The sequence below is a fragment of the Pomacea canaliculata genome, linkage group LG7, assembly GCF_003073045.1.
Source record: "Pomacea canaliculata isolate SZHN2017 linkage group LG7, ASM307304v1, whole genome shotgun sequence".
NCBI lineage: Eukaryota > Metazoa > Mollusca > Gastropoda > Architaenioglossa > Ampullariidae > Pomacea > Pomacea canaliculata.
This window is the reverse complement of record NC_037596.1, coordinates 5,789,655-5,799,519: the sequence shown is the minus strand read 5'-3', so window position 1 is coordinate 5,799,519 and position 9,865 is coordinate 5,789,655. Positions and strand designations below refer to the sequence as shown.

The following is a 9,865-nucleotide window of genomic DNA, read 5'->3' as shown; positions in this document are numbered from 1 at the left end:
CAACAACGATGTGAAAAGAGCGGTAGTCAACCTTAAACTAATAATAAAATAACTAAGCGATAACCAAACAAATAACCAAATAACTTGCCCTGGCTGCCTTACAACGATCAGAAGGAAGAGAGTTGTGGAGTCAGTGAGACACACCTGTAGGCTACCTGGTGATAAAACATGGCTACCCTTCACATTCCTGTGTATGACATCTTTGGTATGTAAGTATTGCCGAGCATGAACTACACCCCGCAAGGTATGTGTGACCACTAGCTATATATATACACAATCACTAGGTTTATACACTAATAATATGTGACTACACGATAAAGCACACTGCATCGACTGTGTGATTTTTTTTCACCAGCGAACTGAATGAAGAAATCATTATGGCGGGATGTAAGAAGGAGGCAGTTGATAGGAAGTTGTGTGTAGGTGGACACGGTATGGTGCAGACAAAGACAGAGCAACACAAATGAGTGTAAATACACAACAAAAACACAGATCAAGAGGAGACTTAGATCGAAGAACAAGAGAGTGCAGTCCCCTTCAGTGTCGCAGGCTATTTTTTATCCTGCTGTAGAGGGATAGGGCAGATAAAGATCAGCTGACGTTTGTTGTGTTTGACGTCACCAGTCGTCTGCTCAGCGCTGTTTCTAACGTACTTGTGTGGCTGTTGGCTGTCCGTTGCCTCTTCTATCCTTGTGCGCATGTTTCTTGTGGAGCAAAGCTTGGAGATGAAAGTGTCCGATGGTGTCGGCGCTGGCTATTATTTCAGCCCCAGCGAAATGTTGTTGTCAACCTCGGAGTTCAGCGTGTCCTGGTCAGTCGTCTGTCAGCAGCAGGCTGTGGCGGACGTGCCAGGCGGTGCTGACCGTAGTACATGGGTGCCACTGTTGGCACAAGGCAGGTATCGGCGCTATATACATGGGAAGCAGGCGTCCTGAAAGGTGCGCGAAAGGGACCGTGGCTATAAAGGTTTCTATATATGAAATGCTCACCCAGTTTTGTATTTTTATTCGTAATAAATGAACTAACATTGTAAAACAGAGATAAAAACATAACTGTCATCAAAGTTAGAAAGCAGTGCACACTCTTTGATGTCTGTGACATCACGACTGTCCTTTATCTAGAGTTCTCGCGAGACTTGGTGAAAGATGAAAAGAAAACCTCGCGTGTATTGTCACGTGGACACTGCACTCACAGTGGTTTGTCTGAACACGTTTGTGGTCATGTCCCCTGAAGTCAAAGCAAAATTTGGATAATTGTATCAAATATTCCAGAGATGTCCTCCCCAGTTATTTTTATTATTTCGCTCGCGTTTAGCGCGGACAGTTTTTACTTTTGAATTTGTATGCCGCTGCTGATAAAGATTCACGCTTTTTTTAAGGTCAATTAAAGTTTGGAAAAACTTCAGGGTGTCCTGAAAATTGTATTGACAGACAAATCTGACAGATTGTTTTCTTTCATGTGTCCCACAATTTTTCTGCTAGATTAGTTTTTGGCATTTAATTCCAATCCTAATGCCCAGGGTTGTCCATGGGACATATTTTTCTATCCCGTCCCATCCCGTCCCATGGCAATTTATGCCTGTCCATCCCGTCCCATCCCACGGGATGTTTCCCATGGGATTCCCATGGTATTAACAATCCTATGGACAACACTGAAAACCACTTTTCGGCTTTTGCTCTATAATTCCTGCTACTTCACATACAATAGATGATTCAGAGGAAAGATTTAAATCCTTGATGAATGAAATAACAGTAAATTTATTTTGCAATATCAAGTATCGACTACCATGGGAAATACAAATGTGTGCTGTCCCATCCCATCCCATCCTATGGGGACGTTTCCCATGGGATTCCCATGGGATTCCCATTCCTATGGACAACACTGCTAATGCCTAAAAATAAATTCTACCAGAGGAAATCTACTTACTATTACTAATGTTAATATAAATAATTTTAAAAAATAATAATAATAATGGGATTCATATAACACATAATCCTCTTTGCCGCAGTTCTTATGCAATTTTCTAAAAGACTGCCAAGAACACCAAACACATAAATAATATCAACCTTGTACAACAAGATTTCACATTGCGCTTGCAATACTGAACATATAGTTTTTATCGTGAAATGCAGTAGCCAGAACTGCAAACCTCTAGAATATCTGGAAGAAACGTGGGCCATTAGGACCCCAAATACTTGTTTAAGAAGAGCTCGGTGGTGGGGGACCCCACAGCAAGCAGGAGAATAGCGACAAAATTGAGAAATCCTGGGAGCAGGAAGCAAGATGACACATTATGGAAATAGCACGTAAGAGATAATGAAGTCAACAACTTTTTTTTCAAAGTTCCATCGCTATCTTAATAATGATTTAGTTATTCGATGAAAGCGGGGCCTGCTTTAAGCAAAACAGCAATAATGTTGGCCCCCATCTCAGCTCGTTTGGACAGTTTCGCTTAGCTTTTACTTCCAAACACCATCACCCTGGCTTACTTTCTGAATCGCTTCTTCTCGAAGAACTTAATCTCCATACTATGCCTATACAGGACTACGAAAATAGACTTTGCAGCTCTACCAGCGGCAGTTTGGGGCGATACTGAGTGATGGCTGTCCTCTACTTCAGATGTTTGTTCTTAACTAAACCAAGAGGCTTCGTTATTAACTGCCTGCAATTCAGTGTAGGCAATTATGCCGAGGCAAATTGCGCGGCGGACCTGAAGAGCCGCCTCCTGCTGCAGGTTTTTTCCCCGTGTTGTGGCTGCTGTTGCCGGCAGTTAATAAAACATAAATGTCACAGGTGATAACCAACACTTTCTTGTGTAGGACAGGGATAGAATGTTGATATAAGTTCGCAGAGAAATTTGCCTGCAACCAAAAATGTTTATACACAAATCTGTACCATCATCACCACTGTCGTCATTATTATCATCATCACTGTCATCAATATTACCTTCATCTCTTATCACAAGAAAACGTAGAAAATAAGTTGAAGTGAATTTTCATTTTTTATTTATCAGTAATTTCCATCAAGGAATCTCTCTATGTATATATTTATCTACCCATGCTTTTTTCTCTCTCTCTCTCTCTGTCTCATATAATCTATTCTCCAGTCTGCAATGTGACCAGAGGATTATGATCAATGTAACGTAAGGAAGTTTGAAACGTTCGATAATTTACATACAGTATATTACCTCTTAACTCAGTCTTCCAGCCAATCGTGAAAGAATTTATCCTAGAGGCAGAAGCCTGATTCTTTTTTTCTTTTAGCCCGTCCTCCTGCCTCTTACCGGCTATTCTGGGATGTCTCCAACTCACTGGGGCCCCAATCTTGACGCCGGCTTTTAATGCTTGAATAAAACTCGACAGGAAAATATGCTCTTACGTGAAACTGCGACAGCAAGGTACATGCAGCACTGAGTAATTAGTCACGATTCTCTACCCAGACTCACACCAAAAGCACGGTAACTTCCCTTCTCCACGGGAAATGACGAAACGGAGAGAGAGGTGGGGAGAGGAATAGAGGATATAGATAAAAAGAGAGGCAGAGAGAAAAATAGACAGACCGACAGAAAAAGAGATATAGGGAACAAAGAATGGAGAGAGGAAGAGAGAAAAAGAGAGACAGAGAGATAGAAAGAGGGACATGGGGAACACAGAACAGAGAGAGGTAGGAGAGAGATGAGAGAAAAGAGAGCAGAAAGACTTCTATCTGAACATACTGTCATGGTCAGGACTGAATGTATTTTCCACAAACAAACAAAACTAGAATATATAAAGGAGAGAAGGATGAACAGCGCAAATAACACAAACAAAGACAATGAAATTTTCAAACTTTATTTTTATTGCTTTTTGTCTTTCTTTTTATCTCCTCTTTCTTTCCTCATACACCACTGTTAGTTTGGCTCTAGTATTGGTTTGTTTCATTTGGACAAACCCAACGAAAAGGAGTAAGAGAGGGGAAAAGAGCAACAACAATAACAACAAATTATAGTTTGCAACTGAAACTCATTTAATTTATTTGCAGTTTCAAAACCTTCCCCCTTCATCTCATGATTCACGTAACATTACAAGAAAATTCAAAGTTTTCTTATTTGCAGGTGAAGTACAGGTATACAAAAAAATCAGTGGCTGAAGGCCACTGTCATTCACATTGATATATAACAAAGTAATATCACCAGTACAACAATGGAAAACACAAAAATTTTAACACTGGCCACTGGTCCTACAGTTGATATCTGAAAGCTGGGCCATAAGAAACATTGGAACCCTGATCTTTCAGCAAATTACTAACAATCTGAAGTTGAGTGTTGTTTGCCTTTAGCTTCTTTAAGAGATGTTGGGCAATCTTCTGGCCATCTGTACAACAAAATAATAGTTGATGCATTTATTCAACAGCAGTTCCTTTGGTTGAAAGAGAAAACAATGAACTACACCATTATCACACTTGACTAAGTACCATTCTTAAGATGTTTATTCTTTGGTGTTCAATAATTTCATCAGACTTTGTCTCAGACTGTGTGGACTCCCCATGAATAATCAAGTAACACTTTTAATGACAAATAAAATACCGTAATTATAAGCAGATAAGAAGATCTTGAGAGAATATATGCACATGCGTCTTAATGTTTTTGTGGGGTTGCAGAAGATGTATTATTCACTTCCACTTGCTTTCATGCTCCGATGACATTCTTGGATTTTGCGCTCTGCCTTCCCTTCCCCTTCTTAAGTCTCAAATACCAGTAATCTCAGCAGTCAGTTATGCCCGTCGCCCTCCTGGTGCATAGGCCATCGACGATCCGCCCTCCAACGCCTCCTGTCCTGGGCTACCTCACCAGCTGACCATCCAAATCCGGTGAGCTTGTGTCCGGCGAGTCCCGTCTCCAGGTGTTTCTCGGCCTTCCTCGCTTCTCTTTCCCGGGTCCAGTCACGACTCGTCTTGTGACTGGTGTTGGTTTCCTTAGGGTGTCCTAGCCAACCCATCTCTCCGCAGGATTCTCTTCTATAGGCTGTGTTTCGTTCTCTGCCAGATCTCAAGCTGCGGAAAAATACAATCAGAAGACACCATGATGTGAGTGAGAGAGAGTGAGTGAGAGGTGTGAGAGTGAGAGTGTGAGTGAGGTGAGTGTGTGAGTTGAGATGAGCTGAGTGAGTGAGAGAGTGAGAGTAGTGAGTGTGAGAGTGATGAGAGAGATGAGGAATCAGAGTGTGTGTAGTGTGAGAGTGGATGAGTGAGAGAGGAGATCGATCGAGTGTGAGGTAGAGAGTGAGTGAGAGGTGTGAGTGTGAGAGTTGAGTATGTGAGAGACAGTGCTAGAGTAAGAGTGAGTGAGAAGTGTGTAGAAGAGTGGTGTGAGTGAGTGAGGTGTGAGTGAGTGAGTGAGAGTGAGTGATGTGAGAGACGTCGAGTGTGCAGTGAGAGAAGTGTGAGAGATGAGTTGAGTGAGAGTGTCTGACGTGACAGGGAGAGTGAGTGCGAGTTGATTGGAGACGTGAGAGTGAGTGAGTAGTGTTTGAGTCGCTGAGTAAGTGTGGAGGGATGAGAGTGAGTGAGTGAGAGTGTGTGTGTATGAGAGTGATGAGAGTGAGTGCAGCGTAGTGTGAGTTAGAGAGTGAGTGTGGAGAGAGTGAGAGTAGGGAGTGAGTGAGTGTGATGATTGAGAGTGTGAGTGAGTGAGATGAGTGAGTGAGAGGTGTGTGGAAGAGTGAGAGAGTGGAGTGAGTGTGAGTGATGGTGTAGCAGTGAGTGAGAGGAGAGAGTGAGTGAGTGTAGAGAGAAATTGAGTGAGGAGAGTGTGGTGATGTAGAGAGTAAGTGAGAGTGAGTGAATGAGTGTGAGTGATGAGAGTGAGAGTGAGTGGTTTGAGAGAGTGAGTTCGTAATGAGTGATATGATAAATAAGAGGGTGAGTTGAGAGATGGGCTGAGTAGTGTGAGAGAGTGAGTGTGATGAGTGTAGTAGGGAAGAGTGAGTGAAGTGAGTGAGAGAGGTGAGAGAGTGAGTGAGTGTGAGTTGTGATTTATTGGAGTGAGAGTGAGAGTGAGTGAGAGTGTGAGAAGATGAGTGTGAGTGAGAGTGTGTGGTGAGTGATGAGAGTGCAGTGAGTGTGGTGTGAGAGAAGGAGTGAAGTGTGTTGTGAGTGGTAGTGAACAGTGAGGAGTGATGGAGAGAAGTGAGAGTGATGAGGTGTGAGAGAGATGAGTAGAAGTGAGTGAGGAGTGTGTTGTGAGAGAGTGAGGATGAGAGTGAGTGAGTGTGAGGTGAGTGAGTGAGTGAATGAGAGAGTGAGTGTGTGAGATGATTGTAGTGAGAGTGTGAGATAGTGAGTGTGATGTGAGCTGTAGGAGTGAGTTGCTAGTGGTGTGAGAGTTGTGTGAGTGTGAGTGTGAGTGAGTGAGGTGAGAGGAGTGAGAGTGAGTGATGAGAGTGTGTGGAGAGAGGATGAGAGGAAATGAATGGATGTGAGTGGAAGTGAGTGTGAGTGAGGTGTGTGAGGTGAGGAGTGAGAGTGTGAGAGATGAGAGTGAGTGAGAGTGATTAGTGTGAGAGAGTGAGTGGAGTGAGGTGTGTGCAGTGTGAGTGAGAGTGAGTGAGAGTGTGAGGAGAGTGTGTGAGTTGCGAGTGAGATAAGAGTGAGGAGTGAGGTGAGTGAGTGTGATGAGAGTGAGTGTAGTGCGAGAGTGTGAGATGATGAGTGGAGTGAGAGTGAGTGAGTGTGAGTGAGAGTTTGTGAGTGTAGTGAGTGAGAGTGTGAGAGAGTGAGAGTGAGCTGAGCTTGAGTGAGAGAGTAGTGTGAGTGAGTGTTTGAGTGTGGTGAGACGTGCAATGAGTGGAGGAAGAGTGTGTGATGCGAGTGGGGAGATGGAGTTGAGAGTGAGGAGAATGAGTGAGATGTGAGTGAGTGCGAGAGTGTGAGAGTGAGTGAGTGTGAGTGAGAGGAGTGAGTGAGGTGATGAGTGAGAGTGAGTTGAGAGTGAGTGAGAGTGAAGTGGGAGTGCAGGAGAGTGAGTGTGAAGAGTGTGAGTGAGTGAGAGAAGTGTGAGTGATGGAGTGTGAGAGTTGAGTAACTGAGTGAGAGTGAGTGTTTGAGAGAGTGATTTTGTGAGCAGTGAGAGTGGTGTGAGATGATGTGAGCGTTGAGATAGTATGTGTGTCCGGCTGAGTAAGTGAGAGTCGCAAGTTGAGTGGACGCAGTGAATTATGTGAGAGTGTGAGAGCTGAGCGGAGCACTGTGATGAGGCTGTGATTGTCCACGAGTCATCTGCCATGTGTGTATGATATTATATGTTAGACACGAGTCTTCCAGATACAAAAGTTGAAGACCACACCGACTCACAGCGAGACCCACACCTATATATATATAGAACTAATAATATCCTTTCTGCCCAAGTGAGTTGGTGATACGACGGAATGCGTATACGCGTTTATGGTCTTCAACACAATCTGCAGCTGCGGGCTTCCACAACTATTCACGCTGTGAGTGTTGAGTCTTGAGTGAGAGTGGTTTAGAGTGAGTGTAGGGTGAGATGAGTGTGTGAGTGTCAGAGTGATGATGAGAGTTGAGCGAGTGACGAAAGATGAGGCTGAGAGTGAGTGAAAATGAATATGTGAGTGGAGAGTGCAGCACGCGTGCGCTAGAGAGAGAGTAGTGAGGTGATGACAGTCGCAGCTGGAGTGTGCAGATAGCCATGATTCGCACTCGTAGTGAGGTGCTATGAACATAATGTCTCCTCTAGAGAGCTGTGTATCACATCCGCCATGAGTGATGAAGGCTGACCTAGTGAGCGTGAGAGTTTAAGTGTGAGTGTTTGCTAGTGTGATCGTGCTCACGACCTTAACTTTTGACCACCTCCGGTCAGTGTGAGAGAGTAAGTGTGAGTGAGAGTGTTGAGTGTGATGAGAGTAGTGAGAGAGTGCTGAGTGAGAGTGAGAGTGGTGAGTGCGAGTGAGTGAGAGTGCAGAGTGAGTGAAGATGAGTGAGAGTGATGAGAGTGATGAGTCAGAGTGTGAGAGTGAGGAGTGTGAGTTTGAGTGAGATGAGTGTGAGTGTGAGTGTGAGTTGATGAGTGACGTGAGTGGAGTATGTTGAGTGTGAGTGAGTGGAGTTGAGTGTGAGTGAGTGCAGTGTGAGAGTGAGTGCGTGATGAGAGTTGAGTGAGTAAGTGAGAGTGAGTGTGCAGAGAGTGAGCGTGAGTGAGTGCAGATTAGAGTGAAGGACGTAGAGTGAGTAGAGTTATGTGAGGAGTGAGAGGTGAGTGTGAGTGAAGTGAGTATCGAGAGTGAGTGTAAGAGCCGGAGAGGTGAGTCAGTTAGAGTGAGTGTGAGAGAGATAGAGTGTGAGCTAGCTTAGAGTGCACGAAGTGACCTGCTGTCAATCAGTTAGTTCAAGAGTAGTGCAGTCGCTAAGTGAGCGAAGTGAGAGTGCGAGGATGAGTGAGTGGAGAGTAGTGTTTCGTGTGCAGATGTGAATTGAGTGAGAAGTGTGAGGAGTGAGTGTCGGTGTGGAGCGCTGTTCTTGATTGAGAGATGCTATGCTGTTGCAAGTTTCGTAAGCCTGTACGTACTGAGTGAGAGTTGTTGTGTGACAGACGCTATATAATAAGTCACTCATATTGGAGTGAGTGTGAGAGTGAGTGAGTGAAGTGTCGAAGAAGAGTTGAGTGGTCTGAGAGTGAGGTGTTGAGTTGAGGGAGTGTGAGAGTGAGTGAGTGTAGTGAGAGTGACGTGAGTGAAGTTGTGAGTGAGTGTGAGTGAAGTGGTGTGAAAGTGTGAGTGAGTTGTGAGAGTGAGTGAGGAGTGAGTGAGTGAGATGTTTGTGAGAGAGTGAGTGAGAGTTTTGAGTGAGAGTGAGTGAGTGTTGAGTGTGATGAAGAGTTGAGATGATGAGAGTGAGTGTGAGGAGAGAGTGTGAATGATAAGTGTTGAGTGTGAGTGAGAGTGAGCGAGAGTGTGAGTGAGAGTGAGAGTGCGAGAGTGTGTGAGTTGCGAGTTTGAGTGAGAGTGAGAGAGAGTTGAAGGGTGAGAGTGAGAGTGAGTGAGGTGAGTGAAGAGTGGAGTGAGTGGGCGGAGGAGTGTATCCCTCTCTTTGGTGGTGGTGGTGAGTCGTGTTAGAGGGCAGTGTGATGTGATGTGGAGGTGTTAGAGTGCTAGTGTAGAGAGCTTTGGATGGCTCGTGTGGGTTGACGGTTAGTGAGTGGAGTGAGTGAGAGTCGCGTGTTGGTGGCGTACGTGATTGAGGGTGACGCTGAGTTGCATGTGGAGTGAGTGAGGCTGTACTTGGGCTGTGACTGTGTAGAGTGTGTGACGTGCAGTGTGAGTGAGGGTTGGAGAGAGTCGTGTCGTTGATGTGAGTGTGCTGGAGTGACGTGTGCATGTGATGGAGAGTGAGAGTGAGTGAGTGGTGAGTGAGTGAGAGCAGTAGAGTGATGTGGAGTGTGGGACGAGTTGATGTGATGATGTTGAGAGTGAGGAGAGTGGACCGCTGTAGGAGTGAGGAGTTGTGTGATGTGAGGGTGTGAGAGGTCATCTTGTGAGATGAGTGTGAGTTGTGCGTGGCTCTGTGAGAGTGTGTAGGGGAGTGATGGAGTGAGTGTCTATGAGTGATGTTAGAGTGAGTGTGGAGAGGTGGCTGTTAGAGCTGTGTATGTGGTGAGAGATGGGTGAGTGTGTGAGTGGTCGTTGTTGAGTGTTTGAGAGGTGAGTGAGCTGAGATTGAGTGTGAGACGTGTGAGTGAGTGAGAGTGCAGAGTTGTGTGTGTGTGAGAGAGTGAGTGAGGAAGTAGTGAAACATGATGTGTGAGTGTAGGGTGGAGTGGAGTGAGTGTTGACTTGGTGACCGGTGAGAGTGTGTCCCTCTCTTTGGTGGTGGTGGT

At 44.9% G+C, this 9,865-nt stretch overlaps 1 long non-coding RNA gene across 1 annotated transcript in view; it reads left to right on the top strand.

Annotated features, from left to right (window-relative positions):
• The first annotated feature begins 563 nt into the window (after positions 1-563).
• LOC112568836 overlaps positions 564-9,865 on the top strand; it is a 27,878-nt gene continuing 18,576 nt past the window's right edge. The window contains exon 1 of the long non-coding RNA XR_003100205.1: positions 564-898. This is a non-coding gene — a long non-coding RNA (uncharacterized LOC112568836). The remainder of the gene's footprint in view (positions 899-9,865) is intronic.